This window comes from Arachis hypogaea, chromosome 17 (genome assembly GCF_003086295.3).
Source record: "Arachis hypogaea cultivar Tifrunner chromosome 17, arahy.Tifrunner.gnm2.J5K5, whole genome shotgun sequence".
Lineage (NCBI taxonomy): Eukaryota > Viridiplantae > Streptophyta > Magnoliopsida > Fabales > Fabaceae > Arachis > Arachis hypogaea.
The window spans coordinates 78507256-78525907 of record NC_092052.1 but is presented as its reverse complement, the minus strand read 5'-3'; the positions used below and the strand labels follow the sequence as shown (position 1 = coordinate 78525907).

General features: G+C 35.7%; 1 long non-coding RNA gene across 3 annotated transcripts; it reads right to left on the bottom strand.

The window, feature by feature from the left end:
- Positions 1-5545: 5545 nt before the first annotated feature.
- Positions 5546-17243, bottom strand: LOC112764258 (uncharacterized). 3 transcript variants are annotated; one of them, XR_011875335.1, is made up of 5 exons: positions 16683-17243; positions 16359-16565; positions 10037-10563; positions 9713-9919; positions 5546-6886 (listed from the first exon to the last, which is right to left on the bottom strand). It is a non-coding gene; the product is annotated as an uncharacterized lncRNA (long non-coding RNA). The 3 variants fall into 3 exon arrangements; XR_003183068.3 differs by lacking the exon at positions 5546-6886 and having other exon boundaries at positions 7954-9919; XR_003183067.3 differs by lacking the exons at positions 5546-6886; positions 9713-9919; positions 10037-10563 and adding an exon at positions 13275-13534.
- Positions 17244-18652: the final 1409 nt, after the last annotated feature.

The following is an 18652-nucleotide window of genomic DNA, read 5'->3' as shown; positions in this document are numbered from 1 at the left end:
CCCAAGAGGCGTCTGACGTGGCAATGACGCTCTTCAATGCCTCATAATCAAAAGTCATAGTGTTTATTGCAGTCTCTGCCTGCTGGTATGCACATGAATCACCAGTCTGAGGTAGACAATGCAAAACTCTCTCAATAGCTGCCTCAAGAATCGAGATCTGCCCACCTCGTAGGTGCACCGAATCCAGAGTCTCTCAAAAGAAGTTACAATAAAACTCTTTGACCCATGAAGTGTTGATCAGTCCCAAATCCCTATCAATAAAGCCAAGGCCAATCCCTGAATACGAGTCTCAATGGGTTCCTTCAGGTCGTCGGGTAGGGCTAATTTCTTCTCAATATTCAGGTTCGTTTTCTGATAGGTGGGAAAATGGAGCTCACAGTAAAGATTTGGGAACATGTATGTATCGGTTGGCGGTCGCAGCTGATTCTCTTTATCCACTTTATTAATTGAGTTCTTGGCATAATTGGCATAAGGGGAGAGGGTAAGGTCTTGAGATTTCTTCCTCTTTTTTGAGGTAGTGGCCTTTTCTTTTCCTCTATCGGCCATCCTTAAAATCAAATATGATATATAAGCACTTAGCCAAGTAGAGAGATAGCAAGCAAGTAATGGCATATGCATGAAGTGAGCTAAAAATGAAGAAAACTTGGAACACAAGCAACAGGAATTAGCATGCAACACAAAAGCCATGAACCAAGAATTCAAGCAGAACATGCACAATGCTTGCTCATTAAGCTCAATGAGCATCATACCCCAAAAGAATGGTCAATGGGTTTGTGTAAGTAGAAAATAATGTTAGTAAGGTAAAACAGGTTAGAAATAAGAAAATCCAGTTCAACAGTTAGGGGTAAGATGGTCATTGTCTCAATCAAGAAAAGTGCACACACCAAAGGAAACAAGCATGCTCACAATCATGAAGAGAGTGCAGTTATTGATGATGAAATATGAAATTACAAAAGAAGCAATTAATTGAAAGCAAGTCATCAATCAATGCCATGATCACTGAGTTTGCAGTAATTGGTGTAAGTATATGGAACGTGCACTATGTGTAACGAAGAGCATATTGAAAGAAGTTGAACCAAGAAAGTCACACTAGTGAAAATCACCAATTATTGGAAATGAATGAACCCTTTAGAGAAGTTATAGGTTAAAGTCAAATGTAAAGTTTAATTTAAATCAAAAAGGTATTTGACTTATTTTGAAAAGTGAAGCCTCAGAAGGGTCCAAACTAATGAGCGAGGTGAGGTTATTTGACATAGAAAACCGCCAAATAATTTCTCAACTACGCTTTTCCAATGCACACCAGCGGGAATCAAATTGGATGCGGGAATGCTAACCAAGTACCCTAAGAATTGAACTTGGTGAGGTTGGGTAACCTTAATTGAGGAAATTGCAAGTTCAATTCTAGGTAACAAGTTGGAATCAAGGAATTTATAAAAATTTGGGCAGCATCCCGGCAGTAAAATGGACGTTCCCAGATAGTAAACAGCGGAAAAAAAATGCATCAACATGATAAAGCAAGGACTGTATATGTGCAGCAGCAAACCGAAGAATATGCATTTCAAACAGAGAAACACGAACGGAGCAATTATCAGGCCTAGAATCCTCTAACCACAACCTAACTACCTAACCGCAGTTATATCTATCTATCCTAGCATGCAAAATATTCAACTAATTAACTAAACCCAATTAACAAAAATTAATAAAGAACAGAGTAATGGTGCAGGTTATGGAACCTAGGAACAGAGGTGCAGAAATGGCAATGGAATAGAGGGGAGGACCAGACGTATCACTGCCCAGAATGGTAGCAACACCACTCAGCAGTGGTGGCGGCGCAGAGGGATGTGAGTGGCGGGGCAGGAAACAGAGCAAGGGTGTGAGTGGTGAAGAGAGGGAGATGGAAGGATAGTGGCGACGGGAGAGGAAATGGTGGAGGGGGTAGGGTGGTGGCTTGGGGTTCGTTAGCGACAATGGTCGTCGCGGCGGTTGGTGGTGGGCGTGGGAGTGGAGCAGGGAAGAGGAAGGAGATGGTGAGAGAAGGCGACTGAGAGGCAAGAGAGGAAGAAATATGGAAGGAAAGAAAAGGAGTGGCGGCGGCGACGCGGGAGTTGCGGCGGTGCTCGGCAGTGGTGGCAGGGAGGAGTGAAAGTTAAGGGTGGTTATGGAGGGAGAAGATGAGGAGGGAACGCTGGGGGTGAAAAAGGGGGTCTGCGAGTGAGGGTGTTCTCGCGTCCTTTGGGGTTAATGAATTTGAATACGCGCGTGTGCGCACCGTGCACGTCCACGCGGACGGTGAAAATCGAGATAGACACGGCAGCGCCTTGTGCGCATTTGCGTGGGTTGAAAAAATGGAGGAGGGGCACGGAGGCGGCAGATGCACGTTCGCGCAGATGAGAAATAAGAGCATGGGTGCAGACGCAAACCGTACGCGTCCGCGTAGACGACAGATATGAGTTTGGGCATAGACGCGTACAATGCTCGTCCGCGCGAGGTGAGTTAGGCTAAAGGCTCAAAGCCAGCCCAGAACTGGCACAAGTCTCAGGTCCTTGGCTTGGAAATGTTTTTGGCGAATCGGCGCGCACGCGCCATGTGCGCGGGCGCGAGCATTTGCAAAGTTTTGGGTGGTGTCGCGTATGCGCGCAGTGCGCACACGTGTACACTTGGTTGTGCCATTGGCCCAGCTTTTGCGCGAGAATGGCCCAACTCTCTGGAAAATGTATGGGCCTGTATCCGCGTATGGACGCGCACGCGCAGAGCGTGCGTACGCATCCTTGACCCCTTTTTTTTCGAAATAGCAAAAATAGCTCAAAATCCTCCTAACACTACCTACAACTCAAAATTAGCTTGAAAAATACAAAATGACAAAAATCTCTTTGGCTTTTTGAAAATCATCAAATACAAGCAAAAGAGTTTGCTCCACAAGCAACCTATAGCCAGTTTATTGAAACAAATATATGGAAAGAAAACTATCTACAATGGTAACTCAATTCACTTATTAATCAAGACTACAAGAGAGTGGAAAGAGTTTACCATGGTGGGGTGTCCCCACCTAACACTTTTAGTTTAAGTCCTTAAGTTGGACATTGGGTGGGGTCCTTGCGATGGTGGCTTATGCTTGAATTCATCCTTGAATCCCCACCATTGTTTGCATCTCCAATGACCACCGGGATCCCAAATTAGGCGCATAAAGCCTTCAAGTAAGCTCGAGCAAGTAACAAGACCCCAAGAGTGTTGGTTGTAGAATTGAATTCCAGGGTCCCAAACCTTGTTCTTGCACCCATTTTGTTGTTGATTACCATCGTTAGATCTGGGTGATAATGATTGTGAATTCTCATTTAGGCAACCAAACATTCTCCTAAACCCATTCAATTCGATTCCACACCAACCATTGCTTTTGAACTTTGAGCATACAACCGTCATGAGCTTAGAATGATGTTTCCAACCACTACACAACTCTTTCCTACTCTTAACTCCACAAAGAGCTCTAAGTTGACCATTATTTTCAATTAAACCATATTCAAGTGAGAAAGTAAAGCTTAGGGATAAGAATTTTACCCACTTGAATGTTGTGTTGGATGGTGACTTGGGGAGGGAGACCTCCCCACACTTAGACAATGCAAGGTTTACTTCTTTAGGCTTTTCTTTAGTTGTTTCCACCTATTTGCAAGCTTTTTTTATTTCAACCTTTTCCCCTTGGTAGCTTTCTTCCAATTCACTCTCTTTTTCATTACTCACCAAGTGTATGGGAGGTTGTGCACATTCTTCTATAATTTCGACTTCATGTCCAATGGGAGAGGATTCAATTGTAGATAGAAATTCCTCCATGATTGAATCCATCTCTTGATAAACCTCTTCCAAGTCTTCAACTATGATATGCCTTGGAGGTTGTGCACCCTCCTCAACATCAATATCAAGTTTCTTGGAGGAGTGTTCCATGATGCTACATTCCCATGGACTTTTAACATCTCCTAAATCCTCAACCACTTCTTCCTTTTTTTCAATAACCATAGGCTTCTCCAATTGTTCCAACACAAAATTTGACTCTTCCTTCTTCTTCACCGGATTTTCCAATTTCTCCTTCATACTTTGCTCTTCTTTTGCTTTTTCATATGTGGCCACGGAAGCACCTTGAGTATTTAAGCATTGGTAGGCTAAAGTATGCACTACCTTGGTCAAGTTAGTCACAAACTCTAGGGTGTTCCTTTGCATATCCACTTGTCCTTGAAGTAGCAAGGTAAGAGAATCATCTATTAGGGCTTGGGGTGGATAAGAGAGTTCATTATTTTGGAGAAAGGATTCATAGTAGGAAGGTGGTTCTTTTTGGTAGGGGTATGGAGATGGTGAGTATTGAGGTGATTCTTCATAGTAGCCATGATAGGGTTGTGGTGGTTCCAAAGGTTCTTGCTCATAACGGTCACAAGGAAATGGCATGGGTGATTGGTCGATATGGATCATAGGAAGATGTTTGGTATGGAAAGGATTGTGAGTATGGTTGAGGTTCATGTTGAGGACAAGATTCATAGGCATATGATGTTGGTTGTTGATTGTCACAAGAATATTCACCATAGCCATTGAATTGACATGTATTAGGATGGTGATTATACCTATAAGTATCCGGATGTTGTTGGCAATAGGAGTGATCAATTCCTTGAGACTCCTCCCATCTTTGTTGGTTCCATCATTGATACATGTGGTCATTGAAGGTCATATTTCCTACAACACAATTAGAACCAAACTCATAGCCAAGAGGGTGAGAATTCATAATAGCAAAGACAAAAATAGAAGGCACAAATAAAATCTAGCTACTAAATCAAACAAGCAAACTATTCAGAATATTCATATATGTACAATAACCAATAACATAACACCATTACAATTCCCCGGCAACGGCGCCATTTTGATGAACCGAAATATTCGTATGCCGATTAGAATTTAGCAAGAATTCATTCGTGAGTATAGTCTAACCAACAAGCAAATATCTCATCAAACAATTCTAAAATCTATGATCGAGAGTATTATTCCCGGGCCATTCTCCCTAGAAATTGCCTTAGAATGCACATCATTGATTAGGAAGTCTTTTATGGTTTTGAGAGTTGGTGCAAGAATTCAAGCTAACAAAAGCAAACAACAATTAATTCAGATAAAGGCCTTGGCTAAGGGTAAGTATTGGAAGTCCCATCATTATAGTTTCCTTCAATTGTGATAGGTGTTGATTATTACTTCACTTAGTTAACCCCCTAATAATGGAGGAAAGTCAAGTGAGAGTAACTAACTTGAGTCACAAGTCCTAGTCTCACCCTAGGAAGGTCTAACTTTAGTGCACTCCAAGTCAATTAGCAATTCTCAATTCCTAGTCAAGAATTGATATCCACTACTCAAGTGTCACCAATAACTTAACCCCTAAGCCATGTAAGAGAAATATACTCCATAACTAGGGTTGTCATTATCACAAATAATTGGTAGGCACTCATAGAGGACATGATGTAATTAAGAGAAGAAAATTGAATTTAAACTATCCAACCCAAACAATCATCAACAATCAAGCAAATGAATGAAATTTCTCAATTCATTAATCAAAATTCAAAGTAGCAAAGTCAAACAAATCTAGATCTAAGAGATTGAATCAAAAGAGCATCAATTGAGAGTAGAAGAAGGGTAGATCTACAACTTGTATCAAAATAAAAGTGAATTAGCAATGTATCTCACCAAGAAATTAAAGGAGAATTGCAATGGAGGAAGTGAAATCCTAGAGAGAAGTTGGAGTTTCTCTCTCTAAACAAAATGTAACTAACTACCCAAAATATCTAAAATTATGACTAATTGTCCTAACCCCCCCTAATCCTTGCTCTTCTTAAGTTTTTGCCTCCAAAATTCTGCTCCAAAATTGGGCCTGGGACTGCCTGAAATTGCTGGTCACCTTTTCCTTTTAAAAAAATCACGTGCGCAAATCGGCGCGTACGCGCACAGTACGCGTACACGCACCTGGAGTTTTTCGCAACCTACGCGCTGGCGTGCAGTACGCGTGCGCGTCATAGGAAATATAGCCCAGCCATACAAGCGCGCCGGCTCTATGAGTACGCATCCTTCCATTCATGCATGCTTCCTTCACTCCTCTTAGCCATTTTTGCCCTATAACTTCTGAAACCACTTAACAAAAGGATCAAGGCATCGAATGGTAATAGAGGAGGATTACAATATATCAATTTTTGATGCAAAAGAAGCATGTTTTCATCTATGAAGCAAAGTGGGGAGAGGAACACAAAATCATGCAGTTTTATATGAATAAGTGTGGAAGATCATTGATAAAACCCTTAAAATATACACATGATAAACCCTAAAAACGGGGTTTATCATTTTTGATGAGAAGGTTTCTTGACGGTTTAGAATTTCTCTAATGAAGTCTCGTTGTAAAGTATAGTTTCTAAACCAATCAATAATCCTTTCATACAAAAATTTGTTTGTCACTAGTACAAACCCCTAAATTTATAAACCGAAGCATTGAACCTGTAACATCCCTTCCAGCAAAATACCTTGCTTAAGTCAAGGTATTTCTACTAGAAAGAACGTTACGTGACATTTTCTAATGTTAACTACTTAATTATCGAGTTCGTGTTTCAGTTTTAAGAAAATGCCAGAAAATTTTGTTTTTATTCATTAATGACATGATTCAAACATTCACAAATAACAATAATCACATAAATATTATTGATAATAATTCTTATACAAAAGAGACCAAATAAAACTCAAATACAATATACTAAACCTACCCCTCTATGTAAAATAAAATCTCAAAGGACAATAGCGAGGGGACTCTATGAAAGCAATTAAGACCATAAAGAAAATCTACTAATCGCTCGCAGCTTCAAATTGCGTCTTCAAACCTGTGTCACTGAAAGGGTGGAAAATTTGGGGGTGAGAACCAAACCACATGTTCTCAGTAGAGGTCGAGAATGCCGTGAAAGTAAAGAATAAAGCGCAAATAGTTAACTACATTCATAGACATCTAAAAGGAAACTAACTTTCTTTAAAAGCATTAGTTAATTACTCAATATCCTAAATCCATATTTTTCTTGTAAAACTTTTAAAAGTTTCCTAGACTGTATGAATGACCAACCTGTCCCAATCATAGGTTCATTAAGTCTATGCTGAACCAGTTTGATTTTTCATACCTTACTAGACCATAACATAAAAGAAGTTACCTACGCGGTATAAATGATCATCCTGCTCCAAGCATAGGTTCATTAAGTCTATGCTGAACCAGTCAAATACTTTATACAGAACTAGACTTCCAACACAAACCAGTCATGGCCTCAGGCCCAAGCAATTCAACCAACACCCAATTTACCACAATCCAGCCAATCAATTTCAAACACAAGTAATGAGGTTCAAACACAATCAAGAGCAATTATATCAAATATAGCAATTAACAGTTAACAGAATTATTCATTTAGGCAAACCAATTACAATATGCACACCCAAACAATGTCACATAGATGCATATGATGAATGTCTAGTCCTAGTACAGGCCACGAGCTCATGTGTCGGTTAGCACCTGCATTCCCGACATTTATCCGGTCACGAGTTCACGATTTCCCGGATACGATTTTCCGTTCAAATAAATGCGCATATAATTATTAGCAGCTCTATTGAGACAGCCTCTGCTTTCTACTCGCAGGAAATATATACTCTTGGGAACGAAAAATTACTCTTGGGTTGTCTCAGGGCAACAGATAAATAAACAAACATCTCTTGGGTTGCATTAAGCAACAAACAAATAAATAATATCTCTTGGGTTGCATTAAGCAACAAATATATATATAATATCTCTTGGGTTGCCTCAAGCAACAGACAATCATACAATAAGTACTTTACTCTTTCTTTTTTCTTTCATAATTGCAAATACGCAAGCGGGACTAGACCCATGCCCTTGCCAACAATCTCATAAATCAAATATTCTTTTCTTAAAAGAATCATTGAAGTTATTATTATTAAATAAGCCTTGAATATTTATTTTGATTAAGTCCTTATATTTTTTATAAAAATTTGGACATAATCTCCTTTAAAAATAGGACTTATCCACCCTTACGGGTTCCTTCTTTCTCAACAATTCATCAGCCTCTTTCAGCATTTGCCACAGCAATATATTCTCAAAAACATTTGATAATAGAAAATCTATTTCTTAAATTTCATATCCAAAATAATTACCAACACAACTTGGCAGCCTGATTTCTATTTTGTTTTTAAAATATCAAATGAATTTGGAATTGCACAAACTTTATATCCATGCGACCGTCTCGGATTAAGCTTTCTATTAAATCAAAAATCATAATTTTTCGCTGACTATAGCTTCGGAAATATAAGCAAAACTGTGACTGTTTTGCAGTGTTTTAAAACCAGAAGACAGCAGCACCATACAACATTTGAAATTTCATATAAAATCGAAATTAAATCCAACTACCTTCAAAATTAATGTGATTAAATATAACTCATCCAAATTTCTTTCTCAATTGGTTCCAGGGTCATACCATTTTTAATGAAGGAGTTACGTAGCTTGGAAGTTAGGTAATTTTCTGCAGAATTCTGTTTTACAAATCATTGAACACAACCTCTTCCAAGTCCCATAACTCACTTATTAAAACATGGAAAATCCTGAAATTTAAATCACATATACTAAACATACTTAATTTTCACCTCCAATTAGTTTCATCTCAATATCGATCCAGGATCAAAATTTATAAACTCCCAAAGTTACTAATTTAAGAAAACAGAATCTGGCTTTTTCTGCATAATGCATCATCCTTCAAAAATTCATATCTTTAAAACTACAAGTCCAATTGTTCTGAAATTTTACGGCATTAAAATAATAAGAATAAAGTTTTATTTAAAATTGGTTTCATTTCAAAATTCAAACTACAGAATTTCCAATAGAGGAATCAAGTTGCTGCTGCGTTAAACGTTCTGCAGAAAAACCAGTTTTGACATCCATGATTCAAAAATTCACCATAAATCATAATCTTAGTGAAAAAGTCTCAAATTCAGCAGTCCAGTTCCCTATATCCCCAAGCTCAATCCAAACTTGGTCCCACACAATTCCGATAATCACAGAAATAGTTATAGTTTTTCAAAGTTTCCGGCTTCCTTTAAAAATAATGCAGAAAATCAAGTTTTACATTTTAACTTTGAAAAATCATAACTAGTTCTATAATTAATTCAAACTTCTCAAAATTGAGTCCCAACAACAACTTTTATTACACTTTACTCAGCTTTTGCTCTTATATCATTTTGATTATCGTTGAATAACTGATTCACTTCCAAAGTCACCTTTTAATTTCAAAAATCAGTTTTTCAGCAATCTATTTAGTATTCAAAATCCAACCCTTCAAAACCCCTCAAAACCAATTCCAAATCAACCACCAACCAAGTTCATTAACATTACAATATACCAAATAACAACTCAACGGCAACAAATCCAACATAACCCATTAAAATTCAGTAATTCTCAACAATAAGTCATCAAACAATTCCCAATCCACATAATCAATCAATATCACCAATCAACTATTCCAAATCACAATTTCAACCATTCCAATCACAATTTCAGTCACAATTCAATACTCACATAATCAATCAATTACTCACATCTATTAAATCTATTTGCAGTTATTCAATAAACCTTGTAGGCATTCTTAAATTGAAATCGTTTTAAACCCCCTACCTCAATGTCGAATTTCATAAAAACCGAAACCGAAGACGGAATTGTGGCATGATGACTGGTTGGGCTGCACCCAAAATGCAGCAGCTCCTTCATCCCTTATCCGCCAATGTTAGCAACACTCACAACAGCTTTGACAGGGCAGCAGCAACGCGAGTTGGCCACGACAGTGAGCAAAACAATGAATTCATATTTGGTAGAGTAATAATTCTGGAAATTCAGGGGTGGAACAGGGGCTAAATTAAATTGGAACAAGAGTAAGGCTAATAAAATGGCAGCGGAATAAACAAGAACGTCAAGTGGAGGTTCAGAACAAGAATGTCTTACAAGAATTAGAAAGGAATAACAGAACAAGGAAGCACCGGCAGCAGCACAGCCGATTATAGCAGCAACGGGGAAGACGGCCTTCTCCTCCACCTTGGTTCATGATTCCGGCGGCGGCAGTGGCAAGGAAAGCCTTCCCACCATGCGTTCTGCTTTGCCTCGCCATTCACGTTTCTCTCTGGGCGACGCCGACTCCTCGTCTCCTTTCCTCAACTCAGACTTGATGGCGGCACAGCAGCGGTTCAGCAGTGACGATTCGACGACAACGAGGTTGGCTTCAACATCAACTATGGAACGGCGACGAGGACGGAGCTTCCTCTCAGTCACTGCTCGCGTCTCCCTCTGGTCCGTGTACTCGACGGCAGCGCGCAGTAATGGCTCACGACGGCGGCAGTCTCCTCCCTCCCCGATGACGATCCACTTCTCCCTCTTCTTCTCTGTTCCGTCACCCTCTCCCTCTGCTCTCCGTTTCCTTCTTTCTTCCCTTCTGTTTTCCCCCCTTAAGCTCCCCGTGCCCTTTCTTTCCCTTTCTGATTGTAGATTTAGGAATTTAGGTTATAAATTAAGAATTTGTGATATTAGGGTTAAAATTAAGATTTTATAAAAGAATATAGATAGATATGAATAGATATTTTGATAAAATTGAAGAGTAGAGTAATTTTAAAATCAAATATACTCTATTAAAAATATCTAAGAACATTATTTATTAACATATTGCTAAGTTCAATTAATTATTTCTAATTTAAATTATAAAATAAGTATATTAATCACATTTTTATAATATACGGTTAAACTCGAAATATCAATTACCTATATTAAATTATGTGACTTTTCATTATTTTTCCATCATAACTTTAATTTCAATTTATATAAAATGACTAATTAAAATAAAAGTTGTACATAAATATTAATTGACTTAAACTTAAAATATTTATAAAAATCCATTTAACCATTCCTAATAAATTAATCTCTAGGAACTCAAACTAATAAAATAAACCATAATTTATCCATAATAGAAATTATTTAAATTAAATTATATAATTTTCAAACTATACAAAATAACCAACTATAAAAACTTACACAAGAATATTAATTGAATTAACTCCAAATATTAGTAAACTAATTTAATTACTCTTAATTGATTGATTTATAAAATAGGATATCAAATTAATAAAATAAATCGTAACTTTTTTAGAATAAAAGTTACTTAAATTAAATTGTACAATTCTTTCTTATTTTTCAATTACTAAAATTATATAAAATATTCTATTATAATAAGATTACTTAAAAATATTAATTGATTCAAAATAAAACTATCTCCGAGTCTATTTAATTATTTCTAACAAAATAATTTCTAAAATTACAAAATTTAAACTTAACAAGATAAAATCACAATTTATTTATATTTAGATTTTCAAAAATGCGGGATGTTACATTCTATCCAACTTACAAAAATTTTCGCCCTCGAAAATTGATATAAGATGGAGAAAAGATTCATATTCACATCCCCTTTTGAATATTTTAAAGATACCAAGAAAATTATATCACAAACACAAGAAAATATATTAGGTGATGCAAAAGTTGATAAAAATAATTTAATGCAAACCAAATTTCAAAATCCAAAATCAAATAGGCACAATATTCGTTTAGAACTCTTAACAAAGCACAACCACTTCCTCTTGTCGCCTCAGAATTAAACTCCTTATAACTTCGTATACTGATCAAATTCACTTTCCGTACACACAAATCGCGTCCCTAAGAACTAGCGCATATAAGGAATACGAAACATGAGAAGAGAAAGACAAACGGCACGAAAGGTTTATGAGAGAAACTGGAGGAATACTCAAATCCACAATTGAACAAGATGGTATTTCGCAAGGATTTGAAGGAATACGTGAGATCATCAATAAACAAGGATATATATAAGCAATGAAATGGAGCATAAAGGAAGTTAATTCAAAGCTTAGAAGAAATTTTGAATCGAACAGTTTCAATATGAACATCATTAGGAAAAATAGTACAACAATTTTGAACAACTTCAATTTGAAATAGAGGGAATTAGTTTATCTTTTTCAAAAGAATATATATAAATCTAACATTTTTCAAAGTACTTAAACTTAGTATAAATAATATGTTATATCGATTTAATTTTCAAATCAAAACAAATCATGCATGGTTTGTAAATTAAAGCTTGTTTGGTGTTAAGGGCAAAATATTTTCTTTAAAAATCTTGGAGGATACTTAAATACATAATCAGGTAAGAATAGCTATAAAAGTATAATAAAGTTGGCTGAAAATCAGCTTCTATTTAAAGAATAAATTTTGAAATAAGATTTTCTATAAATCAATAAAAGATAAGTGGTATATCACAGATAAACAAGATTAAACTATATAAAGAAGTTTTAGAGTTTATGTAAGAAAGTCTAGACCGAATTAAAAACAATCCCATCAAAATTTAAGCAATGGTTGTGGATACAGCCAAGTAAGAAAAGATTTAAATTAAAATTTTTCTCGAAGAGAATCTGAAACAAGTACTCAAGAAGGAAATTACAAGAAATGGTATGTTGCACCGAGATAAATCAGAGTTCAGAGCAAGGAGCATAGAGTTTGCAAGGTAAGGATAAATGTTCCAAAAGATTCAAACAACAACCAGATACAGAGTCAAGCAAGGACGTGCACGAATGATAATACAAGGTTAGTAAGAAAGAGATCAAAAATTAGAAATCCCATTACAATTAGTAGAGAAAGAGATAACGCTAAGCACGAATAAAGAGCATACGTTGAAACAGAACTAGTCTCTAGAATTTAGTTTCTATCGTCCCCAAAACCTCGTGATTCGCGTGACTTAACACTGCTATTTCGTCTATGATAACCCATTAGTATTTCTATATACATAAATCATTAGTATTAAGTTGGCCAAACTTGATACCATGAGGTATGCAATGGTAATCTAATAGCATTAATCATCAAACAGTCATGCATATAAAACACAAACTCTTGTCATCAGAACAAGCTATAAAGCATGACAGACACTCAGAGTATGCAATGAAGCATAGTCAGTCCACTCCCAAGGCTCTACAGGAAGGACTGCTCTGATACCATATTGTAACATCCCTTCCAGCAAAATACCTTGCTTAAGTCAGGGTATTTATACTAGAAAGAACGTTACATGACCTTTTCTAATATTAACTACTTAATTATCGAGCCTTTGTATCGAGTTCGCGTTTCAATTTTAAGAAAATGCCAGAAAATTTTGTTTTTATTCATTAATGACATGATTCAAACATTCACAAATAACAATAATCACATAAATATTATTGATAATAATTCTTATACAAAAGAGACCAAATAAAACTCAAATACAATATACTAAACCTACCCCTCTATGTAAAATAAAATCTCAAAGGACAATAGCGAGGGGACTCTATGAAAGCAATTAAGACCATAAAGAAAATCTACTAATCGCTCGCAGCTTCAAATTGCGTCTTCAAACCTGTGTCACTGAAAGGGTGGAAAATTTGGGGGTGAGAACCAAACCACATGTTCTCAGTAGAGGTCGAGAATGCCGTGAAAGTAAAGAATAAAGCGCAAATAGTTAACTGCATTCATAGACATCTAAAAGGAAACTAACTTTCTTTAAAAGCATTAGTTAATTACTCAATATCCTAAATCCATATTTTTCTTGTAAAACTTTTAAAAGTTTCCTAGACTGTATGAATGACCAACCTGTCCCAGTCATAGGTTCATTATGTCTATGCTGAACCAGTTTGATTTTTCATACCTTACTAGACCATAACATAAAAGAAGTTACCTACGCGGTATAAATGATCATCCTGCTCCAAGCATAGGTTCATTAAGTCTATGCTGAACCAGTCAGATACTTTATACGGAACTAGACTTCCAGCACAAACCAGTCATGGCCTCAGGCCCAAGCAATTCAACCAACACCCAATTCACCACAATCCAGCCAATCAATTTCAAACACAAGTAATGAGGTTCAAACACAATCAAGAGCAATTATATCAAATATAGCAATTAACAGTTAACAGAATTATTTAGTTAGGCAAACCAATTACAATATGCACACCCAAACAACGTCACATAGATGCATATGATGAATGTCTAGTCCTAGTACAGGCCATGAGCTCATGTGTCGGTTAGCACCTGCATTCCCGACATTTATCCGGTCACGAGTTCACGATTTCCTGCATACGATTTTCCGTTCAAATAAATGCGCATATAATTATTAGCAGCTCTATTGAGACAGCCTCTGCTTTCTACTCGCAGGAAATATATACTCTTGGAACGGAAAATTACTCTTGGGTTGCCTCAGGGCAACAGATAAATAAACAAACATCTCTTGGGTTGCATTAAGCAACAAACAAATAAATAATATCTCTTGGGTTGCATTAAGCAACAAATATATATATAATATCTCTTGAGTTGCCTCAAGCAACAGACAATCATACAATAAGTACTTTACTCTTTCCTTTTTCTTTCATAATTGCAAATACACAAGCGGGACTAGACCCACGCCCTTGCCAACAATCTCATAAATCAAATATTCTTTTCTTAAAAGAATCATTGAAGTTATTATTATTAAATAAGCCTTGAATATTTATTTTGATTAAGTCCTTATATTTTTTATAAAAATTTGGACATAATCTCCTTTAAAAATAGGACTTATCCACCCTTACGGGTTCCTTCTTTCTCAACAATTCATCAGCCTCTTTCAGCATTTGCCACAGCAATATATTCTCAAAAATATTTGATAATAGAAAATCTATTTCTTAAATTCCATATCCAAAATAATTACCAACACAACTTGGCAGCCTGATTTCCATTTTGTTTTTAAAATATCAAATGAATTTGGAATTGCGCAAACTTTATATCCATGCGACCGTCTCGGATTAAGCTTTCTATTAATTCAAAAATCATAATTTTTCGCTGACTATAGCTTCGGGAATATAAGCAAAACCGTGACTGTTCTGCAGTGTTTTAAAACCCGAAGACAGCAGCACCATACAACATTTGAAATTTCATATAAAATCGAAATTAAATCCAACTACCTTCAAAATTAATATGGTTAAACATAACTCATCCAAATTTCTTTCTCAATTGGTTCCAGGGTCATACCATTTTTAATGAAGGAGTTACGTAGCTTGGAAGTTAGGTAATTTTCTGCAGAATTCTGTTTTACAAATCATTGAACACAACCTCTTCCAAGTCCCATAACTCACTTATTAAAACATGGAAAATCCTGAAATTTAAATCAAATATACTAAACATACTTAATTTTCACCTCCAATTGGTTGCATCTCAATATCTATCCAGGATCAAAAGTTATAAACTCCCAAATTTACTAATTTAAGAAACAGAATCTGGCTTTTTCTGCATAATGCATCATCCTTCAAAAATTCGTATCTTTAAAACTACAAGTTCAATTGTTCTGAAATTTTACGGCATTAAAATAATAGGAATAAAGTTTTAGTTAAAATTGGTTCCATTTCAAAATTCAAACTGCAGAATTTCCAATAGAGGAATTAAGTTGCTGCTGCGTTAAACGTTCTGCAGAAAAACCAGTTTTGACATCCATGATTCAAAAATTCACTATAAATCATAAACTTGGTAAAAAAGTCTCAAATTCAGCAGTCCAGTTCCCTATATCCCCAAGCTCAATCCGAACTTGGTCCCACGCAATTCCGATAATCACAGAAATAGTTATAGTTTTTCAAAGTTTCTGGCTTCCTTTAAAAATAATGCAGAAAATCAAGTTTTACATTTTAACTTTGAAAAATCATAACTAGTTCTATAATTAATTCAAACTTCTCAAAATTGAGTCCCAACAACAACTTTTATTATACTTTACTCAGCCTTTGCTCTTATATCATTTCGATTATCGTTGAATAACTGATTCACTTCCAAAGTCATCTTTTAATTTCAAAAATCAGTTTTTCAGCAATCTATTTAGTATTCAAAATCCAACCCTTCAAAACCCCTCAAAACCAATTCCAAATCAACCACCAACCAAGTTCATTAACATTACAATATACCAAATAACAACTCAACGGCAACAAATCCAACATAACCCATTAAAATTCAGTAATTCTCAACAATAAGTCATCAAATAATTCCCAATCCACATAATCAATCAATATTACCAATCAACTATTCCAAATCACAATTTCAACCATCCCAATCACAATTTCAGTCACAATTCAATACTCACATAATCAATCAATTACTCACATCTATTAAATCTATTTGTAGTTATTCAATAAACCTTGTAGGCATTCTTAAATTGAAATCGTTTTAAATCCCCTACCTCAATGTCGAATTTCATAGAAACCGAAACCGAATACGGAATTGTGGCGTGATGACTGGTTGGGCTGCACCCAAAATGCAGCAGCTCCTTCATCCCTTATCCGCCAATGTTAGCAACACTCACAACAGCTTTGACAGGGCAGCAGCAACGCGAGTTGGCCACGACAGTGAGCAAAACAATGAATTCATATTGGGTAGAGTAATAATTCTGGAAATTCAGGGGTGGAACAGGGGCTAAATTAAATTGGAACAAGAGTAAGGCTAATAAAATGGCAGCGGAATAAACAAGAACGTCAAGTGGAGGTTCAGAAGAAGAATGTCTTACAAGAATTAGAAAGGAATAACAGAACAAGGAAGCACCGGCAGCAGCACGGCTGATTATAGCAGCAACGGGGAAGACGGCCTTCTCCTCCACCTTGGTTCATGATTCCGGCGGCGGCAGTGGCAAGGAAAGCCTTCCCACCATGCGTTCTGCTTCGCCTCGCCATTCGCGTTTCTCTCTGGGCGACACCGACTCCACGTCTCCTTTCCTCAACTCAGACTTGATGGCGGCACAGCAGCAACGATTCGACGACAACGAGGTTGGCTTCAACAGCGACTATGGAACGGCGACGAGGACGGAGCTTCCTCTCAGTCACTGCTCGCGTCTCCCTCTGGTCCGTGTACTCAACGGCAGCGAACAGTGATGGCTCACGACGGTGGCAGTCTCCTCCCTCCCCGATGACAATCCACTTCTCCCTCTTCTTCTCTGTTCCGTCACCCTCTCCCTCTACTCTCCGTTTCCTTCTTTCTTCCCTTCTGTTTTTTCCCCTTAAGCTCCCCGTGCCCTTTCTTTCCCTTTCTGATTGTAGATTTAGGAATTTAGGTTATAAATTAGGAATTTGTGATATTAGGGTTAAAATTAGGATTTTATAAAAGAATATAGATAGATATGAATAGATATTTTGATAAAATTGAAGAGTAGAGTAATTTTAAAATTAAATATACTCTATTAAAAATATCTAAGAACATTATTTATTAACATATTACTAAGTCAATTAATTATTTCTAATTTAAATTATAAAATAAGTATATTAATCACATTTTTATAATATACGGTTAAACTCAAAATATCAATTACCTATATTAAATTATATGACCTTTCATTATTTTTCCATCATAACTTTAATTTCAATTTATATAAAATGACTAATTAAAATAAAAGTTGTACATAAATATTAATTGACTTAAACTTAAAATATTTATAAAAATCTATTTAACCATTCCTACTAAATTAATCTCTAAGAACTCAAACTAATAAAATAAACCATAATTTATCTATAATAGAAATTATTTAAATTAAATTATATAATTTTTAAACTATACAAAATAACCAACTATAAAAACTTACACAAGAATATTAATTGAATTAACTCCAAATATTAGTAAACTAATTTAATTACTCTTAATTGATTGATTTATAAAATAGGATATCAAATTAATAAAATAAATCGTAACTTTTTTAGAATAAAAGTTACTTAAATTAAATTGTACAATTCTTTCTTATTTTTTAATTACTAAAATTATATAAAATATTCTATCATAATAAGATTACTTAAAAATATTAATTGATTCAAAATAAAACTATCTCTGAGTCTATTTAATTATTTCTAACAAAATAATTTCTAAAATTACAAAATTTAAACTTAACAAGATAAAATCACAATTTATTTATATTTAGATTTTCAAAAATGCGGGATGTTACAGAACCTCGGATCGTTCTCCCTAGGAATTGCAATGAAGCGTCTTGTTATTGGTTATGAGATATTTTAGGGTTTTTGTGATAAGGGACATGAAATGTAAATGGCGATGAAAATAAACTAACAACTAAAAAGGCTCTTGGCAAGATATGAGAACTAGAAGTCCTATCCTAGTTATCCTCCTCAATTGTGACCACAAATTGTTCATTGCTACCACTTAGTTAACCTCTAACCATGGAGGAAAGTCAAGTGGATGAATCAACTTGATTCCACAAGTCCTAGCTAACTCCGAAGGGAAAGACTAGCGTTAGTGGTATCCAAATCAATTAGCAACTTCTAATTATCGATCAACAAAGGAATTAGATAACTCAAGCGTCACTAATTACTCCACCTAGGCCAAGAGGGATAAAAATCTATACTAAAATCCAACCAAGTATTCCATCAAACACTTGGGAGGCACAAAAGAAAAGCATAGTAAATTGATAACAAGAATAGGATCTAACAACAATTGAATGTAAGAAATCAACAACAACAATCAAAGAGAACAAGATCTACA